The 13,652-nt window shown below is 37.0% G+C and overlaps 1 long non-coding RNA gene across 1 annotated transcript; it reads right to left on the reverse strand.

The window, feature by feature from the left end:
• Nucleotides 1-310: 310 nt before the first annotated feature.
• Nucleotides 311-5,002, reverse strand: LOC126830860 (uncharacterized). The gene is made up of 4 exons (XR_007684002.2): nucleotides 4,260-5,002; nucleotides 3,591-3,626; nucleotides 2,391-2,463; nucleotides 311-1,816 (listed from the first exon to the last, which is right to left on the reverse strand). It is a non-coding gene; the product is annotated as an uncharacterized LOC126830860 (long non-coding RNA).
• Between the last annotated feature and the right edge of the window lie 8,650 nt (nucleotides 5,003-13,652).

Below are 13,652 nucleotides of genomic sequence, written 5' to 3' on the forward strand. Positions count from 1 at the left end.
CGGGTCAGCTTTTTCGTTGGGTGACCCGATAATCGATTCCCGTTCCTTGAGAGGTCTATATAGTGAATGGCCCATGTGCTCTACTTGATAACGAAAGGTAAATTTCACCTACACATCATTTTTATAAAATAAAAGTCTGGTTTTATCCAGACACCGCATAATACCGCTTGAGACACCGCACTGCATTTCCGGATGAAGACTGGCGGTTTTAAGTTGTTTGAAAACTTATCACAAATATTGAGTTAGATGCTCGGCCCTTAGTTAGAGGATTTTAAGGGATTTTAACACAAAATTAAGCAGTTTTATTCTCCAAAAAATATCGGGATTAGCCCTTTAAGTGTAATTATGTATAATCAAACGAAACACTGCGAGGAGTATGTATTGACCCTAGGTTAGCAGTAAGTATAACTGGGAATTGTATAGTGCACCACGAAATAGTTACTTTTCAGATTTTAAAGATTTCTGAGACAGTTTTGGTTATGGCCATACATAGAATCCTATGATATTTTTTCCCAAATGAATCAACACCTCAAAATGGATATGTGTTTTTGCAGCTTGGTATTCTACATTTTGGATGTAAGTCTATTATTTGTGGTTATTTTTTAATATGTGACACTTACCGAGCAATAAAACATTAAAGATACATTTTATAAGATTTAGATAAAGAGCCGGTCGTTCGTGCTATAATAGTTCAAATATAAATAATGAAAATTTACGACTGTTTTAAGATGTAGCGTAGATCGTTTATTATCGTAGCAACAGTACTTGACAACCAAGACTGCCCCGATTATCCACTTGACAAGAAGTAGGGTCGGCTGTCCAACCTCGTGGGTTTTCTATGGGCCCTCTGGTTTCCTCCCAATGCTAAAGACCCATACGCGCAAGCAAATTATTGAAATAAACTCTCTCTCTCGCTCTCTCTCCCATTAGAAACAAAACGACGAACATGTATTTGCAATATTGACACACATGATTCTAGCTCTAGGCGTTAATAGAGCCTGGCATTTATAGTGTGTCACGGTATAACCCTCCGTTAATTCAGACTTCCATCATACATTGTAAGCTATGAATGAACACAACCCATGTTTCTGGTTTTTAAATGTGATTTAAAGACAGCTTTGAGAAACAACAAACAATTATGTCAGAAGAAACCAACAGTTCTAAATTGTGTAAATCAACACATCTCCTCGTGAATCATTACGTTCAGCTTTGATTCAGTTTACGACATTACAATTTGGCTATGGGTTTCTTTGGAACCGGTGGTTTAACTGCGATTGATGGTTTAGTTTGTGGGCACGGTTTGGGTGGTTTTATTGGTTTCGAAGGTTGGGTGGGCCTTGTTGGTTTAGAAGGTTTATCCGTCGCTTTAGGTTTTTTATTTACTACTGCATAAACGTCATTAGGATTTGAACTTTGACCCACGGAAAATTTGTGGACTGTAGACTGGTGGTTGGGTTTGTCACGTTGATCATTTGACTTTTCACTCTTTGGAAGTGAATCAACACTAACATACATAGGATTCTCGAGGATGATCATATCATCCGGTATCCGGGTTCCTTTCTGCCCAGTACCGTTACTGTTAGTTGTGGTGGACGTGTTGGGAACTGAATCAATACTAATATGTAGATCGTTCTCAAGAATGATCATATCGTCCGGTTTCTTATCTGTATCGTTATTACTGGCGTTAATTTGTGTATGTTTTGCATCCTCCCTATCCGTGATAGATTCGTCGGGATGACAGTTCTCATAACTAGAGTCTCCAGTTCGTCTAGCAGATGGTTTGTTATGCTGTTTATTCTTTCTTCTTTTCAGTAAACTAAAACAAAGATACGGGTTTAATAGATTCGTTACACGAAATCTAAAGCTATACAAGACATTTAACAGTTTGCCTTAAATGTTATCTAAATTATTAATTAGACATTAATTAACTATCAGGACCATAATCAACTCTCGATGTCATCGCAAGCCTACGATATTTACTGGATTTGAATCCGATTTTCTGTTCAACACTCCATCCAAAAATGGATAATCGAGACTATGTTTTTATTATACCGACTTTAGTAATGATGATCGAGACTAGGCCTAAAATTCAATCGCTAAAATCTCGGTTCAGAGTGGATCAATTTGACTGACATTTTAGCAAATTCCCTTTACAATATGTAGTTCCTTATAATTATTATAGTGAGAATTGCGAGCTCTTTATCTAATCTCCCATAATGCTCCTTTAAAAAATACCCCTCAAATGAATGGCCAATTCCTTAACGATAGTAAAATCATAAATCACAGATTTATTTAAAATAAATTGGTTATTTAACGGTCTACTGTTCGACTCCGACTGGGCTAATGACAACGGACACAGATTTATAATTACGAAGGATGTCGAAACTTACCAAACAACTACTACAATGATCACAATAACTAACAGACAAACCCCACCGGCAGCTCCACCAATTAAAGCAGCATCTACAAATAGACCATTTGTTAAAATAAACAATCTATAACATGCTAAATAGCTAATCGTTAAATTGAAACTAGGATAAAATCGACCAAATCCTCTTTCTACTATTGTATCATGTGTTACACTTTAACAAAAGTTGACGAAATTAAGCTACTCTGTATGGTTAATACTTGGAAACTTTCCACTGAATTGTCGCTTACGTTTAGCATTCCAATATTTAAACTACACCACGTACATCGTTGTCAAGTGATATTATTTCTTTATAATTAACTGCTAATACCAATGTGCAAGGGCGGATAGAGAAATTTTGAAAAGGGGTAGGGGTGCAAACAAGTTTGTTGCCAAGAGAAACGAGGCAAAATCATTTTGTGCCTTCTCTTACCATTTACAAGAAAAACAACAGTGAGTCAATTTGTTTCATTTATAAACAGTTTTTGGACATTATTTCCCACATTATGAACATATCTTTTCCAATTCGCAACACTGAATTCAGTACTGGGAGCAGTTAACTTATTAACTGGTTAACGTATACATTAGATTAGAGCGTTAACACTCTGTGACGTCATATAGGCATATTCAGCTGGTAAATAGTTATACAGACTAGTGACAGGGCCTTTATTCATGCCATATATCATTCAGAGACCACATTGCCACTGTCGCTTTAGTTACGTCTGCCGGATTGCACATCTCCGGTCGAAATAACTTGGTCCCCAGTCTCCCATTAGGATTCCAGGTTTAAGGTTTAAAAACATTTACCCGTCCAAATACCCCCTAAACCCTAGACGCGGAGTCCAGAATGAAAAAATAATGATTAAGAATATTTGTTTTTACTCTCTGAAATGGATTGAATACGAAAATGGCCATGTTTTAGGAGCTTTAATAATTAACTCATATTAACTCGTTAACATAAAATTTTTAACGCGTTAACCAGTTAAAGGAAATTTTATCTCGCTCTCAGCCCTGACTGAATTACAGTAATGGGTGGAATGGGTAGGCGTAGGCGTATTAAACATGGTCGTTGCATTTATGTTAAAACAGATCAGTCATAATTTGTACATATTTGCTAATTTACAGCTCTATTCTCAGTTATCTTGCATTCGTTACTATATAAATTAATGTATGTGTTTCTCACCTATGTTTGATTTAAATAGACATGGACCATTCATTGCTGAAATAAAAATATTTTTGTTCATTTAATGTGGTTTTTGAACTGCACCGACGTGAGTTTATCAAAGAATTCGCTTTTAAAAACCCGAAACATATGGTGATTACTACAAACCATTTAGACTGATAAATAAAAATAAACCGTTATTGTTGCTGTAATATCCAAGTACCCTGGTAGCAAAAGGCGAGACAGTCTAAGGACACAGAATATGTTTAACATAATTAAATTGTTCATGATATCTGGGACCGAGCTACTGTTTCCTACAATATGGAACTTTCAACAATAATACGTCCCAATAACATATTATAATGCTCAGCAACACAATACATTACGGTTTGCTCTTTTACAAGTCAACATTTTCTTTTACGGGCATTAGGAAGTAAGGGCGAGTCCAGTAGATTGGACGTATCGGGGAATTATGACATCCTGAACAAATATGGACGAACAGCAGATGGATATTGTTTTCTCCTCTCGAGCGGTAAGCTAATTAAATCCCACACCCACAAAAGAACCGCATACCATAGAACTTTAATATGTTATTAAGTTCCTTTCCTGTGTGTTTCCGATAGATTCTTTTAGTAATTATTGGCGATTTTTAAAAGTTACATGTTGGACGAAATGAAAATATAAACTTACCTTCTGTTAAGGGCAGAAATTCGATTATAAATATTAACAAAATAGGCGCCATGGCGTTTAATGTAAATTAGTTGTAATTAAATTCTGAACAACTTTCACAGCGAACTTATATGCAATCTTTTAAAGCACATATCAACTATAAAGCATAGTAAAGCATATATTCCATCGTGTTTTGACCACTGTCTTATATAATTGGATCTGTTTTTATTATATACACGTACGTCTTCGGGGATATGAAATTTGCGCAATGGCCACCTGTATAGTTATAAGTTAACATAAAATAATTACACCGAATCTCTCACATGAATACGTCATATATACACGTACGTCTTCGGAAATATGAATTCTGCGCATTTGGCACTTGTATAGTTATAAGTTAACATAAAATAATCACACCAAAGCTCTCTCATCTATACGTCATCATACAGGTCGTATCAAACTCTTCATAAAATTCACCCTCTATATAATCTAATACTCAATAAATGTCCGAAATCATCATTTATGTTATCTTTCATATAAAAGCTATCGAATAACGTTTACACCACAGCAAATGCCAGTTTAAAGGCGTAATATTCATACCTATCTTGTATATTTTACAAGTCCTATATACAGTATCATTCACATAACAGACACATTGTCAAACTCTGTATAATCTTATACTCAATAACTGTTCGAAGTCTTTGTTCTTTCACATTACAAGAATTATTCAATAACGTTCAACCGCGGCCAAATTTTAGTTTAACAAAATAACAACACGCATATTACCGACTTTATCTGAATTCAAGATAATCAACACTGACCTATATATAAAGGAATACATGATCAGAATAGACCCCATTATAAACTAAACTGTATATTCATTCAATTCAAAAGCTTGTATTTGAATGCAGTTGAACATAATGGGTATTATTATATACCGAAGTGTTTTGTTAAAATTGTGTATAAAAGGTATATAGATATAGAACAAGAAGTATTTTGCTGTGACTCGGCCAGGTTTTATGATTTCGTTTACGTCTCCGATAGGACCTACAGTTACAATTTAGAACAATAGTTTTAACGGGCAAGATAGTCCTATTATGGTCAAGACAGACTCTATTAATTCAAAAATTTTATTACCTAAAATAAATATGTTGTAACAAATACAAACAATAATAATTTATCCGTTCCATTATTTCAAATAATATCTAAATTTGCAAAACACACTGAAGACGTGACTTCGGATAAACGAATATCTTTGTTTGTATTCGCAAAATAGGGATATCTAATTCCTTTTATCTGTACTTTAAATATTTTGGTATTGATTGATTCCCAGTGGAGCATGGCAAACTTTTAGTTTCACCAGTATTTGTCTCGCGTCTTATGAATTTTACGATTTGGAAAAGATGAGATGTTCTTCGTGATGCGACTATGTCAAGCGTTAAAATTTTTAGTTTTTTGCTGTGAGTGAACATTGACTGCGTTTCAAAAATAGAGGCCACTATGAACATTGATTACATTTTGTATATAGAGTTTACTGTACCATATGGCTATATATTTGTTTTTGCAAAGTGGAGCCTAGAATCAGTCAGGTGATCCTTGCGTTTTTAGTTAGAGCTGATTGAACAGTTAGGACCAGTCAGTTGCTGATGTCACTTTTGCGAAGCATCGACCCTCCTGTTCCACCCCTCGACCTCCAGGATTCCTATGTGGTGAGCTTTGTTCTCTCGTCGGTTGTTTGCATTTGTTACCACCTGCACCAGTGTGGGGGTGCGAATGGTCGACGCGTGTACGTAAAATTACAAGGTATGTCGTTGAGTCAAGTGGCGTGGTTTCGATTCCGAGCTTGTACGTGACAAGTATAGGATCGTCTGTCTCTGGATTTTGTTTTCGCCTGTGGTGGGGGTAGGGGGCGGGGCTAATGGTTACTGCGTGGACGTGAAATTACAATAAGGCCTATCATTGAGTCAAGTGGCGTGGTTTGGATTTTCCGCTTGTTCGTGACAAGGAGTAGGATCGCCTGGCTCTCCGGTTCCTTCCCACTGCTAAAGACCCCTACGTGCGAGTGATCCATAGAAATAGAATTTAACCATATGTCAGTTTCTATCTCTCACCTCCCCCCCCCCCACACACACACACGCGCACCAATCCGTATAAATAATCGATATAAGATTTCCACACGATTTATTATAATACAGATCATTTAAACAAAAGACTTTTTTTTATTACATTGGGTAGCCTATTTAAAAGCACAACCCATTTGGCAATATATATACGTTATGCACAATGACAAGACTTGTAAAATCAAATATTATATATTCTTAATAGTAGCCTTATGAGTTGAAATAAAACGTAAACAACACGACTATTTTATTATAATATAACGGGTTATTATACGAGATGTATTATTATACAAGCCATTTAAACCATAAGTTGTTTATTTAAAAGCATATTGTCAGCACTGATAATAATACAATATATCTCACGTATAAAGCGTTTATTACCATGCATCGCATTTTGGATCAACAGGGTGTACATGTTCGTAGACGAGGGTGACTAATCGACCAAAGATATTTTGCTAGAGGTCCTAATTGATCTGGCATTTTGATTCCTACAGACAAGTCACATACGCTCACACCCTGCAGGGACCGAACCCGGAACTACAATCCCGAGATAGCTGCCCAGCTATAGCTTAACACGCGACAATCCCTCCCACATCCCAAGAATCAACAACTATAAAATACGATAGAAAGGTATTATAATAATACAAACTCTTGTCTTTTTATATACACCCGTTGGTCATATGCAGCACAGTGAGTCCTAAACGATTTTAAAGTCGCCATCGTAATAAAACGTTAACATGATGTGGTAAAGTTCGGACATATAGCTCATAATCTAAATCTTAGAACTATTTATTCCTAATTAGGATAATGTATTTTGTTACTCCCGATAGAAAGACAATTCCATTTGACGAATGGCACAGGACGATTTACAGAAGGTAATCATGACCTGCTAGAAAGGTCCACTTCATGTGTCATGTGGGAAAGCATCAGGGGAATAACTCTTCACAAAAATAACCTGATATTATCAATAGTCATAACTATATCTGAATATGCTATATAATAATATCTTTGTTTGTTACATTCAAGTTTTAGGTTTTGATGCCATAGGCGTTTCAACAGCATTTGCTGGTTTAGAAAGTTTGGTTGGTTTAGAAGGTTAATCCATAACTTTAGGCTTTTTGTTTACCACGGCGTTAACGTAATTAGGGTTAGGACATGGAGCCACGGAATATGTTTAAGCTGGATATACACTATTTTGGTTTTAGGTTCCACCAAGTGAAGCGCCAGTCTGTCTGGGGTTTTTTATTTTTGTTTACCACAGCATACACAGTATTAACAATCTGATCCTTGTCCTAGATAAACCCTGTCGTCGCGTTACTGGTGGATTGTTCTCGAGATTTATTCTGTTTTTGCCCAGGAAAGTCATCGATATCAGTATAGTCTGGACTGCCAGGAGAACGTTTGGTTGGACTAGAATTGGCGGCGACTGAGTCGGTACTAATATACAATCATTCTCGAGGTATATCATATCTTTCGGTGGTTTGGTAGCTTTCTGGGGGCCATTATTGGGATTATTCTGGGGATATTGGGGATCTCCATCGGTGCTAACATGCATATGGTTTCCATTCTAGTATGTTCGTCACGATGTGTGTTCACGTAGTTAGTATCTTCATTGTCTCTAAAAGATGGGTTGTTTGTATTCTCTCGTCTTTTCACTAAGCTGGAAAAAAATAACTTAAAGTCAATACGTACAAAATGAACAAGTGGTTGCCAAGCAAGATACGCCCACATTTTCCCAGAGATGGACAGAGAACGAGCTTAAAAAATAATGGGATTTTTTGTACAATCAGGGGCCATTTTGTTGAACAATTTCATTTCATTTTTCCCGAAATTCGAATTCATTCTTAATTATGGTGGAATGGTGATATATTTAAACGGTTTTTAAAATCGGAACAAAATTATGACCTCTAGAGAATCCGCAAGCTAAAAATGCGATTTTTCGAACAATCAGGGGCCATAATCCAGGAAGTTACGTTCGGATATGCGTCATTATCAAACGGAACCTTGTTAAATCGGATAAAAATTGTGACGGCCAATTTTGTACAATCAAGGGTCATAATTCAGGAATTGACGATCCGATATGCGCAAATATCGAAAGGAACCAAGATCTGTGGGTTATAAACATATATTTCAAGTTCCATCAAAATCGGATTAAAATTGTGACCTCTAGGGGTTTGTTTTAAACTATAATAGAAATAGAAAAAGTAATTAGTTAAGTTTACCTCCCAAAGAAATTATAAATCATATAAACAATTGTACATACGATCATTAAGAATATCTTCTTCTGTACTTACCACACAATAACGACAATAACTAGAATTACTAACAGACATGCACCACCAGCAGCTCCACCAATTATAACATCTTCCACAAAAACTAGTGTTATTGAACATCAAATAAATATTAGGGGACTATCAAGGACAGTGAAACGAAATGCAAATATTTAGCGGATCGGAGCACATAGGGGAGAGGGTGTAAGTTGATCCTCGGGGTAACGTGAGCCACACCCTTCCGAACCTGCATGAGTAAAAATCCACAAATGGTGGTGCCATCTATTAAATAAATAATAGTTATTGTTGTTAAGGAAATCCTTTCACCAAGAACAAAAGAGCTACCTACAAAAATCAAAATATTTACCCTCAAAGCGATTTTATTGAAAACATGTGTCTTGTTTCCAATTTCATTAACCGGTAGACTTCCCCGTGAAACAAATTGACAAAATATGATAACTACAGGTTGTAATTCTAGCATGTTGGCTTGGTTTGGTCTTGAGGTGTGAAGATGCTGAGGTCTACTTTATTATTTGTTTTATCATGTACTAGCAGGATACCCGGCTTCGCTCGGGGGTCATAACTCCGAAACCGGATATGGTAGACTAACGCCACCTGGCTTATGTTACTCCCCGTTCCGAACTACCCCTACACCCCATATTTCAGACTCGGGGCATATGTAGCCGCCAACCCCGAACAGACAGACTCAGAAACCGGAAGTGGTAGACTAAGGCCACCTGGCCTATGTTACTCCCCAGTCCGAGATACCCCTATACCCCAAATTTCAGACTCGGGGCAGACCTAGTGTAGCCGCCAACCCCGAACAGACCGGCTTTGCTCAGGTGTCATAACTCCGAAACTGGAAGTGGTAGACTAACGCCACCTGGCCTACGTTACCGGTCCGAGCTACCCCTATACCCCAAATTTCAGACTCGGGGCAGACCTAGTGTAGCCGCCAACCCCGAACAGACAGACAGACAGACAAACGACAGTCACAAATATATATATAGAAGATGATACATCAGCTGTAACATAGGTGTTTGAGGGGTCATCACATTTGGCTTCATCTACCCCGATCGGTTACTTCGAGGATATGACTCTCCGTTTCAAGGTCTCACGCTTTATTTATCACTGACAGACTTTAAATTAGGTTTGATGCAGTTGCATTCATTTGTGTGGAATAATACTAAGTTCTGTCCCCACATGCTCAATGCCCCACTATTGATGATCCGGAGCTGGGCAAGTTGAACCATAACATATCTTACCCAGTTGATTAATCTGATGTTTGTATGTGGTATTCAAATCCATTATTAGGCCTTTAACCATGCGTTCGTTTTCAATATTTTGAATAAACTGATTAACGATAATTCAGTGGTGCTGAATTTAAAGAATATTCAACCATTTTGTGCAGGTGTTCTTAATACATGATGGAATAATTTCAATCCGTTTGGTGTGAAACTGATGTAATAACCATTTAAAGATGGCAGTAAGTAATGTCAGTGTGATCACATAGACGTTACATCAATTTCACAATAAACCGATTAAAATTATTCGATATTTTGTTTTTGTTTCGATTACAGCTATAATCGACACCATTCTAATGTGATAATGTTTTGTAGAATCCTAAATTGGGAAAATGTCAAAATAACAATTCTGAATAATGAAGACATATCTTATGTCCAATAAGCACACCAAAACTGTTCTGCTGTAAGAATAAAGGATCGGTATCGAGGTTTGTCATTGAGTAAACTGGCGTTATTGGTTTCGATCCCCGGTTGTATGTGACAAGGAGTAGGGTCGCCTGTCCAACCTCGTGAGCCTTTTCCAGGTCGTCCGGTTTCCTCCCACTGCTAAAGTCCCTACGCGCAAACAATCCGTTTAATTCTTGGTTCACTTCCCTATGAGGTTCTGCGCAAAGGCAGGAAATAATCAGTACGAAGCCAAGAAACTTCTTAATTTCACCATGTTCATTTCTGTCCTTTACGCTGTTAACTCATATCAAAGCAAGCCGCAAAAAATAAATAAGGCAAAGCAGAGAAGTGACTAATTAGTTTTTGCCTTTGCGCTGAACCTCAGAGCGAAGCTGTGAGATTAGGACCATTTGTCACGGCTTCCTGGCTTTACGCTTAGTCAACTGGAAGGCAAGATGGGATGCACTATAAACCCCAGAATGCCACGTTTGGCATACCTCGTTTCAAAAACATGGCAATCTAAAATTGAAATTGATTTGAAAGCAAAAACAAAATGGATAGTAATATGTTATCAGACTAATAATCATTTCTTTTTAGCCACAAGATTGACGGTGGAATAGATGTGAATGCAAATTCCGACGAGGATCTGCTACTAGTCAAAGACTGAAGAAAATTTCGATCAAAAGGCAGTCTTTTCCGATAATTTTGACAGTGAACCGTGAAGGTTTTCGGTATGTTCTGAGACATGTTGACAGACTGTGTTAAGTGGACTGTACCCAAAAATATTTTACAAAGGAATTCTTGGGCTATAAATACTTCCAAGTCGTAGAGTGTGTGGAGAAACAATCGAAATGTGGACGAAAAGAAAGATATCTTTGACATGGATATGCCGATAAGTACGCCGTCTATTTCGGTCCTGAATGCTACAAACGGTCAATACAAATTTTACTTGTCAAAAGAATACTAATTTATTTCTGAGTTCTTTGTATTATATCCATCATCAACGTTATCGGCGGTTGATATGAACCGAATATATCAACATGACATGACGACATGACAGGTTGATATTTCAGGACGTCATCAGAGGTAGATATGAACCGAATATATCAACCTATGATGACGTTATGACAGGTTGATATGAGATATAACTGCTATGCACATCAAAGAAAAATACCACCGCCAGTTGTATGTTACAGATTTATTACCCTGTTAGTGGGGGGGGGGGTCTCAATGAATATAGTGACAAGACAGGGGCCCACGACAGCGCAAGTCAGTGCCAAATATAAGCCAGATAGATATCAGAACATAACCAATAATATATAATGTATACACCATCTTTATTATATCCCCAAATCAATACTCCACATGATGATCCCGGACTGCTGTCTATTGAAACAGCAGGCAATTTAAAACGATGGTCGGATTCCTTTTCTAGCGCGTGGGAGAGGGGCACTGCCCCCACCCCACCAACCCACTTCTCCCAGCTGGCTACAGGTGTGCATTCAACTATGAGTCATACAAGTTTTTACACCATTTGGACAAATTAAATCAACATTGATGTTGTTATCTTACCGTAAAAAGGCGGGCTTCTGATATCAAATAATTAAACACAATGAAAATTATTTGTAAAGGCACTGCCCCCACGCCACCCACCCACTTCTCCCAGCTGGCTACGGGTGTGCATTCAACTATGAGTCATACACGTTTTTACACCATTTGGACAAATTAAATCAACATTGATGTTGTTATCTTACCGTAAAAAGGCGGGCTTCTGATATCAAATACCTAAACACAGGAGTATACTAACGATGTAGACTGGAAAAAAAACAGAGGTCAAAGACTGCAATTCAATTTGGACTCTTCGCGTAGTACGCAGTATGTGAAGGAAGCGATTGGATTTAAATCAGTTTATATACATTCATATTGCATTATTATATACGTTGCGACCCATTTGTGTCCATTTCCAGGTGCCAAGGAATAAAAATTGAGCTCCTTTAAGAAGAAAATCATATTATTATTGATTATGGTCCGTAAGTATAACTAGATATCTTCTCAAATTAATTTTAATAATATTATCAAATATCAACACAGCTTAATGTATTTCGCTGTGACCTTTTCACAATTTATTATTAATTTTGGATCGAAATTATACCACGATATCGTCTCAAATTATTTTTACTTTATTAATTTTGCTAATATTTTGCTGGGAACTTTCCACGACTCAACTTATTAAATAACAAAATCATATTACTTCACGTATCGGCTTTACCTAGAAAAGTTAACAATTTATATGGCCTTGAACCAATGTGAGACCACGTGACATTTATACTATATTACATTGAATTTATACATAGTTAGAGTTTAAACTAAGTTTGTCTGGCAGTCGAATGTTTCTGAATAATTAGATATTAATTACACATAAATAGGCTTCATTCATCTGAAAGCCAAACTTGGTACCGCAGGTGAGTATACGATATTTGTTAACTATATAAACAAGTAAACATCAACAGGTAATTGGAATATTTATTGTCTATTTGAACTCCCCTTTCTAGCATAATGTTTGATCAATTATTCAAAAGTCGTCCCCCGGGGTGTAGGAGGTGATAAAAATATACACTTCGTTAGACCTGCGTGTCTTGAAAAGGCGACTAAATGGATCCCTGTAATGGTGCAACGTGTTTGCCGTGCGTTGTGTTCCGTGTCGGATGGTGGAAAATAAACCCCTGGGGCCTGTTTCACGAAATTTTAACTAAGATAAAATCCAAATTTTAGTAATTTGATTGGATAATATTAGATTGATTTTAGTGCTTAGCCAATCAAAATTGAAGTATCTACTAAAATTGGATTTTATCTTTAGTTAAAATTTCGAGAAACAGGGCCCTGATAATCGATTGGGGATTTGTCTCTGCAACACATTATGTTGGTCCCTGCTTCAGAGTGGCGTTGGTCTTTTTAGCTCTGTAGAATGCAGGTTCCAAATTTTAATGCTTTGTTGTTATTTCATTAAAAAGATATACTTTTGTGTCCGAAGTAAATTCTACAGAGCTACGGCATGGGTTGATCATGTAAGAAATATATTTCTACTTTCTGACTTGAGTATACCATTCGTCGAGCCACGCACTGGCTATCCGTGCTAGTTCTACCCCTACTAGGCAAGATGGTAACCTAGGGGACGACGAGGGGGTGAATCAACTAAATGTTATTCCTTAACGAATGTAGTAAACAGAAACGTCATAATAAAGAGGTTATTAAATATTAAAATCATAGTCGACATAGTTTTGCCGAAATGAGACAGAGAGATGGGGATTAACGTCCACTCAACACAAACTAGGT

Source organism: Patella vulgata, chromosome 8 (genome assembly GCF_932274485.2).
Source record: "Patella vulgata chromosome 8, xgPatVulg1.2, whole genome shotgun sequence".
Classification (NCBI taxonomy): domain Eukaryota; kingdom Metazoa; phylum Mollusca; class Gastropoda; family Patellidae; genus Patella; species Patella vulgata.